Raw genomic sequence first — 12,699 nt, forward strand, 5'->3', positions numbered from 1 at the left:
GGGACTTGATTAAAGTTTCCAGGAAACGTAAAGTTGATGAATAAAAGTGACTCATGAATAATTGCACACCCTTTGTGGTGAAAATATAATATTAATGATCGAGTGGCCTAGTGGTTTAGGTGTCTGCCCCTCAACATCAACTTAACATTAACTCTATAAACGAATCATGATTGTTGAGGAATACAATTTTTTACTAAAGTCTTATGATTTTATCCAAAGTCCCTAAAGACTATGAAGAGATTAAATGTGTAAGCCGGTTATTGCACCATGATGGTCATTGTGAGTCTCTGCACATACAGTCAAGCATCGTCCCTTTGTCGGGACTGGTCGGTGTGTTCGAGCAAAGAGAGGTATTCGAGCGAACCGAGTTCGAGCAAAGGAAGTTTAACTGTTTATTATTAGTTTCAAAGGTCGTTGATTTCAAACCACTTGTCCCTCACCGCTGTGTGTTCGAATCCCGACAAAGACTTTGAATTCTTTCATGTGAGGATGCTATCCAGTTAGTTTATGGAACGTCGGTGGTTCTTCTCAGGTACCCGTTCGTGCCTGAAATAATGCACGGAAGGGCACCTGAGGTCCTCATCCACCACTAAAGCTGGAACTTCGCCATATGACCTATACTGTGCCGGTGTGACGTAAAACCCAATAAAACAATCACATTATTTACAAAGAATTTTTACAGTTTGTATGTCCCTATAAACAGTTGTTTGTATATATATCCCAAGCCGCTATAATCTTTATAACAACTTTATAGTACAACAAACGTCTTTTTTATAGAAACAATATGAATTTCCTCCTTAATTGACAGCAGCCTTGTGTATTAAACTATATAAACTTCCCTATTATCCAATGAAAAGCGACGTTACAAACGTGCAGTGTTATAAGGCCATTTTAAACATATCATTTCAAACCCAATGCTTTTTATAAGTCAACATACGAGATAGCCGATATAAGACATGGATTTCATTTATTTTAAAATAAAATAGTCATATACATGTATACTCTATAAATTTGACTTTCCCGAAAAATCTTATTCTGTTATACTTTTATAGAACTACATTTTATTGTCTATAATATCGCAAACAACATTGATATTTCAATTAGCCCCACCGTGTTTGATTAATAACAAGACGGTGTAAATTAAAAGATTTCCCGCCAAGCGGAGTTCCAACAGTTGACATGGTTACAGCTAGGTGCCCCGAGATAATGCTCAGAGGGGCACCTGCAAACTCCGCGCACTGGTTACGCTACGGTCAGCAATCCTGTAAGGGGAGATCACTGTGTTGGAGATTTGGGCACCTGAAGACTTCCCGTACCAAAAGGAAAGGTTTGCCGCAAACTCGCCGCAACTTTGCCGCAAATTTGCTGCAAACCTTTTAGTTCGCCAAAACACTGTGTCAAGTGTTTGCCAGATATCGCCACTAGTGGCAACTCTGTGGCAAACATTTGGCGACTTTGCGGCGAATTCACCAGAATATTAAGTAGTTCGCCAAAAGTTTGCCAGAAACTTTCAGTGGAAAACTAATTTGCCAGAGATTGCCAGAATCTTTCTATCAAAAAAATTATTCGCTGAAAGTTCACCAGAAACTTTTCTATAAAAACAAGTTTGCCAGATAATCGCCACAAACATATCAGTTCTGAAAGTTAATCCAACTTTGTTCAGTAAATAACTATTTTGCCAAGGAATTATATTATTATGCACATATAAAAAAAAGTCCTTCATGTACCTACCTATAACCACGGATTTAAATGTCAATTAAAGTCCGTGCTATAACCTACCTACCTACCCAACCTTATTTTTATGGGTCGGGAAGTGGAAACAAACAAATTTTTATTTTTTGCCTAAGAGTTATCAAATTGAAACATCATATGTATCATGGAGGGTATTGTAGTTCACAATAACAGTTAAAAAAAATTATAAGGTAGAAGACCCATAATGAAATCGGCAATCTTCGACAATTACCGCCATATCTCGCCATTTATCGTAACGAACTTCGTTTGTTTACGTATAAAGTCGGAATTCTAATAATAGCGAATATCCCCGGTCACGTGGTAGTATTCCCCAAGAAAATGACGTAATTTCCGCAGATATCTAACATGGCGTCTTACAGCGTGATACGCTCGGTCGATTCAAAAAAGATGCAGAAAACTCAAGTATTCCGACTTTATTATAGAACATAACTATAGTGCAGGTAACCAGTATTACGTGTCAACCAAACCAGCTCTACAAGACATCAACTCTTCCTAAATCGGTTGATAATGAGTTATGAGGGTTGGAAAGAGGGAAGAAGAATCGTTGAGTTTGGCGTGTTACGGTCAAACGGTCCTACTAAACACTGCTAAGGACTGCTAAGGACCGCTAAGGACTGCTAAGGACTGCTAAGGAGCCACAAAGGACTACTAAAGAGGCACAAAGGATCTTAAAATACCTCCTAGGCCATTCTTATATTACATGGTATTATTTTTAGTGAAATTTTTTTTATAATTTTAAGAAAAAATATGATTTTGGTGAAAATTTTATGAGTTGTCGGACCGCTAAGGACTGCTCAGATACACAAAAGGCTGCTAGGAGGCACAAAGGACCTTAAAATACCTCCTAGGGCATTCTTATAACACAAGGTAGTATGTTTAGTGACAAAAATGTATTATTTTAAGAAAAAATATCATTTTAGTGATAAAATTTATGTTTTTGAAGAGTTGTCGGACCGCTAAGGACTGCTCAGGTGCACTAACAACTGCTAGGGAGGCACAAAGGACCTTCAAATCCCTCCTAGGGCATTCTTATAATATATGGTAGTAAGTTAATAGACAAAAATGTATTATTGTGAGAAAAAAATATAATTTTGGTAATAGAATTTATGCTGTCGATGAGTAGCAGGACCGCTAAGGACTGCTCAGGTGCGAAAAGGACTGCTAGGCAGGCACAAAGACCTATAAATATTTCCTAGGGAGGCAAAAAGGACCTTTAAATAACTGTTGGGGCATTCTTATAATTCATGGTAGTATGTTTAGTGACAAAAAATGTATAATTTTAAGAAAAAATATCATTTTAGTGATAAAATTCATGTTTTTGAAGAGTTGTCGGACCGCTAAGGACTGCTCAGGTGCACTACAACTGCTAGGGAGGCACAAAGGACCTTCAAATCCCTCCTAGAACATTCTTATAATATATGGTAGTAAGTTAATAGACAAAAATGTATTATTGTAAGAAAAAAATATAATTTTGGTGATAGAATTTATGCTTTTGATGAGTTTGCCCGGACCGCTAAGGACTGCTCAGGTGCAAAAAGGACTACTAGGGACCTTAAAATATTTCCTAAGGAGGCACAAAGGACCTTAAAATACCTGTAAGGGCATTCTTATAATACATGGTAGTATGTTTAGTGATAAAAAATGTATAATTTTAAGGAAAAATATCATTATAGTGATAAAATTCATGTTTTTGAAGAGTTGTTGGACCGCTAAGGACTGCTCAGGTGCACTAACAACTGCTAGGGAGGCACAAAGGACCTTCAAATCCCTCCTAGAACATTCTTATAATATATGGTAGTAAGTTATAAATAGACAAAAATGTATTATTGTAAGAAAAAAATATAATTTTGGTGATAGAATTTATGCTTTCGATGAGTAGCAGGACCGCTAAGGACTGCTCAGGTGCGAAAAGGACAGCTAGGCAGGCACATTAAGACCTATAAATATTTCCTAGGGAGGCACAAAGGACCTTAAAATAACTGTTGGGGCATTCTTATAATTCATGGTAGTATGTTTAGTGATAAAAAATGTATAATTTTAAGGAAAAATATCATTAAAGTGATAAAATTCATGTTTTTGAAGAGTTGTCGGACCGCTAAGGACTGCTCAGGTGCACTAACAACTGCTAGGGAGGCACAAAGGACCTTAAATTACTTCCTAGGGCATTCTTATAATATATGGTAGTAAGTTAATAGACAAAAATGTATTATTGTAAGAAAAAAATATAATTTTGGTGATAGAATTTATGCTTTCGATGCATGAGTAGCAGGACCGCTAAGGACTGCTCAGGTGCGAAAAGGACTGCTAGGCAGGCACATTAAGACCTATAAATATTTCCTAGGGAGGCACAAAGGACCTTAAAATAACTGTTTGGGCATTCTTATAATTCATGGTAGTATGTTTAGTGACAAAAAATGTATAATTTTAAGAAAAATATCATTTTAGTGTATAAAATTCATGTTTTTGAAGAGTTGTCGGACCGCTAAGGACTGCTCAGGTGCACTAACAACTGCTAGGGGGAGGCACAAAGGACCTTCAAATCCCTCTAGAACATTCTTATAATATATGGTAGTAAGTTAATAGACAAAAATGTATTATTGTAAGAAAAAAATATAATTTTGGTGATAGAATTTATGCTTTCGATGAGTTGCAGGACCGCTAAGGACTGCTCAGGTGCGAAAAGGACTGCTAGGCAGACACAAAGACCTATAAATATTTCCTAGGACGGCACATTAAGGACCTTAAAATAACTGTTGGGGCATTCTTATAATTCATGGTAGTATGTTTAGTGACAAAAAATGTATAATTTTAAGGAAAAATATCATTTTAGTGATAAAATTCATGTTTTTGAGGAGTTGTGGGACCGCTAAAGACTGCTCAGGTGCACTAACAACTGCTAGGGAGGCACAAAGGACCTTCAAATCCCTCCTGGAACATTCTTATAATATATAGTAGTAAGTTTATAGACAAAAAATGTATTATTGTAAGAAAAAATATAATTTTAGTGATAGAATTTATGCTTTCGATGAGTTGCCGGACCGCTTAGGACTGCTCAGGTGCGAACAGGACTGCTAGGGACCTTAAAATATTTCCTAGGGAGGCACAAAGGACCTTAAAATACCTGTAAGGGCATTCTTATAATACATGGTAGTATGTTTAGTGATAAAAAATGTATAATTTTAAGAAAAAATATCATTATAGTGATAAAATTCATGTTTTTGAAGAGTTGTCGGACCGCTAAGGACTGCTCAGGTGCACTAACAACTGCTAGGGAGGCACAAAGGACCTTTAAATCCCTCCTAGAACATTCTTATAATATATGGTAGTAAGTTAATAGACAAAAATGTATTATTGTAAGAAAAAACAAGGAACATCGCAATGCGATGCAACCAGGTTTTCAGCAAAATATTTCACAGAAGCTTTGTCATGAAGGGGCATTTGTTTTTAATTGAACTTTTAGGAGGAATTATGGCTTTTTTAATATTCCTCAAACAAAAATGATTGAGAGAAATTTTATGTTGTCTATTCGCCTTTTTTTCCCAAATATTTTTAGAAAGGTAAACAGTACTTTATTTTGCTTAATTTTTTGCATTTTTTGCGTCTCTTGTCAATTTTCTTTTGTCAACAATATTGGCGTGTGTGTTTGTGCGATATCAAGAAAAGTAAATGTTTCACAATTTTTAAAAAAATACTTGAATAATGTCTTGGAAGAAACATGGGAATTAAGTGAGCGCAAAGCTTCTGTGAAAGTTTGGTCAAAATCCATTGAGAAATGTAGGAGAAGTTGCGCACTGTAGAAATTTTTCACTATATATTCTGTATAAGGAAAAAATATACAAAGGGCTATAATTCGGTCAATATTATCCAATCACAAAAACCCCGACAATATGTGCCAGGCACTTGATAACAAAGCTTCTAAGAAATTGGTCAAAATCCGTTGAGAAATGTAGGAGGAGTTGAGCACAGAAGAAATTGTTCTCTATATATTCTGTATAAGGAAAAAATATACAAAGGGCCATAATTCGGTCAAATATTATCCAATCACAAAACCCCGACAATATGTGCCAGGCACTTGATAACAAAGCTTCTAAAGAAGTTTGGTCAAAATCCCTTGAGAAATGTAGGAGTTGCGCACAGAAGAAATTGTTCACTATATATTCTATATAAGGAAAAAAAAACAAAGGGCCATAATTAGGTCAAATATATACCAATTGCAAAACCCTGGCAATATGTGACAGGGCACTTGATGACAAAGCTTCTGAGAAAGTTTGGTCAAAATCCGTTGAGAAATGTAGGAGGAGTTGCGCACAGAAGAAATTGTTCACTATATATTTTTATATAAGGAAAAAAAAACAAAGGGCCATAATTAGGTCAAATATTATCTAATCGCAAAACCCCGACAATATGCGCCAGGGCACTTGATGACAAAGCTTCTGTGAAAGTTTGGTCAAAATCCGTTGAGAAATGTAGGAGGAGTTGCGCACAGAAGAAATTGTTTACGCCCCGCCCGCCTTACCGCCGCCGCCCGTTCCGCCCGCCCGCCCGTCCGCACCGCCCGCCGACAACCTCAATCTAATAACCAGTTTTTTCCTTCGGAAAACCTGGTTAAAAATGTATTATTGTAAGAAAAAAATATAATTTTGGTGATAGAATTTATGTTTTTGATGAGTTGCAGGACTGCTTAGATGCTAGGAAAGTACAAAGAATCTTTACAAATACCTCCTAGGGGCACAAAGGACTGCTAGGAGGCACAAAAGGACATTTAAATACCTCTAGGCGCACTATCTTATAATATATGGTAGTATGTTTAGTGGAGAAAAAATGTATACATTTTAAAAAAAAAATATAAATTTTTGGTGATAGAATTTAAATGCTTCAAATGATTGCCGGACCGCTAAGGAAACTGCTCAGTGTGCACTAACACTGCTAGGTAGGCCACAAAGGACCTTAAATTACTTCTTAGGGCAATTTTTATATTATGTATATTGTAGAATTAATAGATAAAAAATGTATTATTTTTAAGGAAAATATAATTTTGGGGTGATAGAATTATGTTTTTCGGGATGAATTGGCAGGACCGCTAGAGGACTGCTAAGGGAGGTAACAAAGAATCTTAAATACCTCCTAGGGGCATCACAAAGGACTGCTAGGGAGACAACAAAGGACATTTAAATATCCCTAGGCATTCTTTATAATTATGGAGTATTTTAGTGAGAAAAAAATGTATAATGTTAAGAAAAAATATAAATTGTGGTGATAGAATTTATGTTTTTCGAGGTTTGAGTTGCTGGGAAGGGCTAAGGAGAAGCTCAGGTGCGCAAAAGATTCTGTAGGGAGGCACAAAGGACCTTAAATTACTTCCGCTAGGGGCATTCTTATAATATAATTATGGTAGTTGTTTAGTGAGATAAATTTTGTAATAATTTTAAGAAAAGATTAAAATTTTTGGGTGATAGATTTAAAGTTTCGTAAATTGCCAGCCCGGCTAAGGGTTTTCCTAAAAAGTCCAAAAAAACGGGGCTAGGGGGGCACAAAACCCTTTTAAATTTCTTTCCTAGGGATTTTTTAAAAATAAGGGTTTAGATTTTTTTTAGTGGGAAAAAAAAATTAAATTTTTAAAGAAAAAAAATAAAATTTTGTGGTGATAGAATTTATTTTTCAGAATGAGTTGCTGGACCGCAAAGGGAGACTCAGGTGCGCAAAGAACTGTTTAGGGGGGCCAAAAAGGGCCCCTTTAAATTATTTTCCCCAAAGGGGCATTTTTTAATAAATTTTTAGGGTAGAAAATATTTACTGAAAAAAAAATTTTTAATTTTAAGAAAAAAATAAAATTTTTGGGTATAGAATTTATGTTTTCGGATGAAGTTTGCCAGAACCGTAAGGACTGGCTCAGGTGCGAAAAGGACTGCCCAGGGACCCCAACAAAGACCTTGAGTTACTTCCTAGGGAATTAATTAATAATATATTGAGTACGGTTTATAAATAAAAAATGTAATGATTTTTTTAAGAAAAAAAATTATTTTGGTGATAGAATTTAAATGTTTTTCGATGAATTGGACGGACGCTAAGTGGCACAAAGGACTGCTAGGGAGGCACTAAAAGACCTTTAAATTAATAATTTTATGTAGTAGTATAGTAATTCTACTTTAATTTTGTTTAGGTGATCCTTTCTATTTTTATGTATTTTGGTTGATTATTTGTTTTGGATGAGGTTCAGGACTGCATAGGATGTGAAAATTGACTAGGTCTTAATAGTAAATTGCTCTTATCGTTAAGTGGTAATCAAATGTAATAAAGAAAATCACTGTACGTGAATGAAATTATTATTATGAAGAATTGAAGAAGAAACATTTTTAAGTTCAAAAGAAATCAGAATGTTAATAAATGATCAAATAAACAAAAAAAAACAAAAAAAAATTCTGTGTACTAGAACTCATTTTGCTTTCTTACTCACATATTAATATAAGGATAGTGAAACTTGATATAGACATACATTGAAAAAAAAATTTTCACATATAACAGAATATTCACTTGTTGAATTAAAAAGAAGAATCTATGCACTAATTAAATATTACAATGAAAAACAAACACTGTCATTATTTATAAACCTTGTATTGCATGTTATGTCAAGGCATAATCTTGAACTATGTAATACTATGGTAAACTTCTGTAATTTAAACTTCAATGATTTATTTTGTTGTTTTTATTATGGTGATTATTTCATAACTTTGATTTTGGATTTGATTTTGAACTTTGAAGTCTTTTTTTTTTTCAAATTGAAAAGAATCTGGATTTTTTTTACCATTTTCAAAGACAGTTGGAATATGAATTGTTCATAAATGGATTATTCAGAAAATGTATATAGGGGTCAATTCCAAATTAAAGAAAACCAATTTTTATTTCAACATCTTTCACATATTCACACACCTTACAAAAACTAATCACAGGTGACAGCTCCACATCAGGTGGGGCAATGAAAATTTGCATTCTAATTACTGTGGATTAATGAAATTATTATTTGGACAACTAAAACAAGCAGCCAAATCAAGAATAGTCATGTCCTCTAATTAATTTACAAAAAATACACACCCATAAAGGACTTGCAGCAATCAGTAAAAAAAATCTGTTTAAAATTTGCATAAACTCCCATTTCCTTTAAACGTGGCCAATCAAATAATAATTACTAAATTTAATGTGAATTTTTTAATTGCTTTTGGTCAAATAAAACACTTAATTTTCAAAACCTATAAATAAAATAGATGAATTTTGCAGCTTTAAAATTTTAGTTCTTTTTTTAAAATTTTTATCATATGGGTTTTATTGAAAAAAAATCTTTTTTGGGTTTATTTTCGGGGTTTTTTTAATCACATATACAAAAAAAAGTTTTTTATGTTCGGGAACTTTTAAAAAGGAGAAATTCTCACAATGAACGGCCCATAGTGTAACGCATTTTTATTATACCCGGCAAAGACGTCATTTAAAAGTTGATTTTTACACTATTTAAACTTTTTTAAATTAAAAGGGCCCTTATAACATTTCCCGGCCGGGTTTTAAAGGGAAAAAAATTAATTAAAAATAAAAATTTTTTTTTTAAAGGTTTACTGAAGTGGACAGATTGAAACCCAAAATGAGCAAATGATTTTTTTTAAAATTAATCACAAACCCTTATCTTGTTCTTATTTTAGTTTAATGGAAGTAGTTAGTTTTTTGCAACTGTACATAGAAAATTTTCACACAAAAAAATTAAATAGAATAATTTTAAACCAAAATTTAATCTTATCAGGATTTTAAAATTTCACAAAAATTTATTAAAAAAAGGTTTTTAAAATGGGAATTTTAAATGACATTGGGGGTTTTAAAATTAATAAAGGGGTTAAAACATAAAAATTCCCTTTTAAGACTTTCTTTTTTCAATAAAAAAAAAAATCATTATCCCACCCCCTCTTTAAAACGGGGGTTTAAGGATCAAAAATAAAAATTTACAGAGGGGCGGGCACATTATTGGAAGTTAAAATTTAATTTTGGGGAACTGTGTTTTGTATTTTGGAGTTTTTGATTAATTACAAACCCAGGGGGGTTTGGCCAAATTTTTGGGGGTGATATATTTAAAAAAACAGTTGGAAGGGATTTTTCTTTTTTAGAGCCCCCTATTAAAGTGGGCTGTAGATAAATTTTAAAAGTCAAAGGGATTTTTTTTGAACTTTCTTTTTTTTATTAAAAAAATTTTTAGTCAAGGGAAAAAAAAAAAAACCCAAAAAAAAAAATATTTTCACCACCCTAAAAATAAAGTTTTTTTCCTCCTTTATTCCACACAGTCATATCACTTTAACCAGATAATTTTTTATAAGAAAGGGAAAATTTTATGAAAAAAAGGATTTAAATATATGGTTATGAACCCCAGAAATAAAAAGTGTAAAAATTTAAAATTTTTTTTGTAAACAAAGAATAAACAAATATTTAAAATCTAAAAATTTTACGAATGAAAAGCGGGTCTTTAAATTTTAAAACCTTTAACTTTAGAAACTACAGTACGGGGGAAAAAATTAAACCCAAATAAAAACTAAACCATAAAAACATCTTCATAATAATGTTAGACATTTCACAAATAAATAAAAAAAAAATTTCATTAAATTGGTAGTAAAAAATTTACAAAAAATTTTAAAAAACAGATCTGAAAATTTTTTTAATAAAAATTTTTATTTTGGTATTTACTTTTTTTAAGAAAATTTAAAAATTTAAAGGGCTTATACAACTTAAAAAATTTATTTTCAGTCTGAAAATAAATATTTTTAAAAAAACAAAAATTTTCTGATTTTAATCCCCTATATTTTGGGTTTTTTAAATATAATAAAATTTCTGCCCTGTATTGAAATTTTTTTAACCAAATGGAATACATTATCTGGAAATAAAAAAATTTTCCTTTCATTACCCAATTTTTCTTATTTAATTCAAAACCAGCTTTTAAAAAGTCTAATGCAATTTTTCATTTTGGGAAATACAAAAAAAAAGGAATTTCCTTGATAAGGGGGTTTTCAAATGAAATTTTTGCTGAAATTGGTTCATTTTTTTACTTTAAATTAAAACATTATGTACTTTTTAAAAAAGACAAAAAAAGCTTTTAAATCATTTTTTAAAAATCCCAAAAAAATCCCAGGGGACTATGAAAATTTGAACATCAAGTGAAACTTTTCCCCCCAAAAATTATATAACAAAACGCCCCTCTCCCCGGTGTTTTTTTTCTGGGTTTTTTTTAACAAAAAATGATTAGAAAATTTCTTTAAAATTTTTTTTGATGTTTTTTTTGGAAATTGTTTGCAAAAAATTTGTTTTAAAAAAAGATTTGGTGTTTGTTTTCTGTTTTAAGTTTGGGAAAAATTTGCGGGAATATTTTTAAAAAAATATTTTACCTTTTGTGATTTTTAATAAACTTTTTTTATTTGACATAGATAGTCCATTACTGGGCAGGGGGGCCCAATAGTTCACCCAATTTTAACTTTTTCAACATACATGTAAGAAAAAATGCGTTTCGTTTTCAAAATAATTTTGTTTTTTTAATATAATTTTTTTTATATGTCCCTTTTTACTTTAAAATATGTAAAGTCAGATCTGTTTAATTTTAAAAAATATTATTTTTGTGTTTTAAAAGCCCGGTTTTCAAAAATTTTAAATTTTATGCTTAAACATTAATATTTTTATCCCTTTGCTTTTTTGTGGGGACCTGGGTATTTCTTTGTATATATATTTATAAATGTTTTAAGACCGGCTTTGAAAATTTGATATTTTGTTTAAATTTTTAAAAATATGTATACTTGTTTTTTTTGTTCGGGTATTCTTTTATATAGATGTTATGATGTGTGTTTAAGCCCGGCTTGTTTAAAATTGAATGGGGCTTAAACTTTAAAATGTATACTTGCATTTTTTCAGGGGTATGTTTTTTGGTATATAGATTTAATAAATTGTTTTTTTAGAGCCCGGGTTTTCATAATTGATTTTGGGCCTTTAAACAAAAATTTTGGAAACTTGCATTTTTTTTGTAATAATAAAATGTTATAATAATGTTTTCTATGGGGTTTAAAATTTGTCCCAATTTTAAATTGTTTGGTTATCACAATGAATAAATTTTTAGTTTTTTGAAGATTTAAATCTGTCAGACTCAGCACAGTTTATGAAATGACCCAAAGATAAATGATTTGCATATAAAAAAATTTGAAAGGGAAATTCCCCATGATATGATTTTTTTTATACCCAATTTTGTTTTGTGCTTGTACATTTAAAAAACTTTTTTTTTTTTATTTTTGTCAATTGAAAATTGTGTCTTTAATCAAAAAAGATGTTTGATATGTCTTTAAGACTTCCCCAAAAAATTATTTGATTTGTGTTTTTTTTCATCTATTATTAGCTTTCATTTTTTTTGTCAAGGTATATGTTTGATTAAAAGTGTTTAAAAAATGGTTTGGAATTGTTTTATAATTTTTTGATTTGACTTGTAATTTCATGTTTTAAATTTGTGGGGAAAATTGACTGGATTTTTGTATATGGATTGTTCCCTATTTACCTTTCTTTTCATAACTTTTTTTAAATTTTAAAAATACAACTTCAAAAATCCAAATATAAAGTTTTTAACCATCAAATACATCTTATGTTTTCAAGGGTCATAACTTTTTAAGCCATGTTTACAAAAATCACCCTAACTTTTTATTTACTTTTTTTTAATTTTTTAAGGGGGTCACTTCCAAAATTCAAATAGTTTTCCTTATTAAAAAGGGACATGTTTTTGGGTGATAATTTTTTTCAACCCAAGCAAAATAATTTTAAAAATTATCTTCATGAACTTAGATACTTTCCCTTTTAAAATTTTTAATTTTTTACTAAAACTTCTTTTTTTCTTTAAGGGTTTTTTTTTCACACCCCTTTAAAAATTTTTGTTCCCCTTTTCATTACCCACAT

The sequence above is a fragment of the Ruditapes philippinarum genome, unplaced genomic scaffold (assembly GCF_026571515.1).
Source record: "Ruditapes philippinarum isolate M1 unplaced genomic scaffold, ASM2657151v2 ctg1359_1_1_1_1, whole genome shotgun sequence".
In the NCBI taxonomy this organism is placed as follows: Eukaryota; Metazoa; Mollusca; class Bivalvia; order Venerida; family Veneridae; genus Ruditapes; species Ruditapes philippinarum.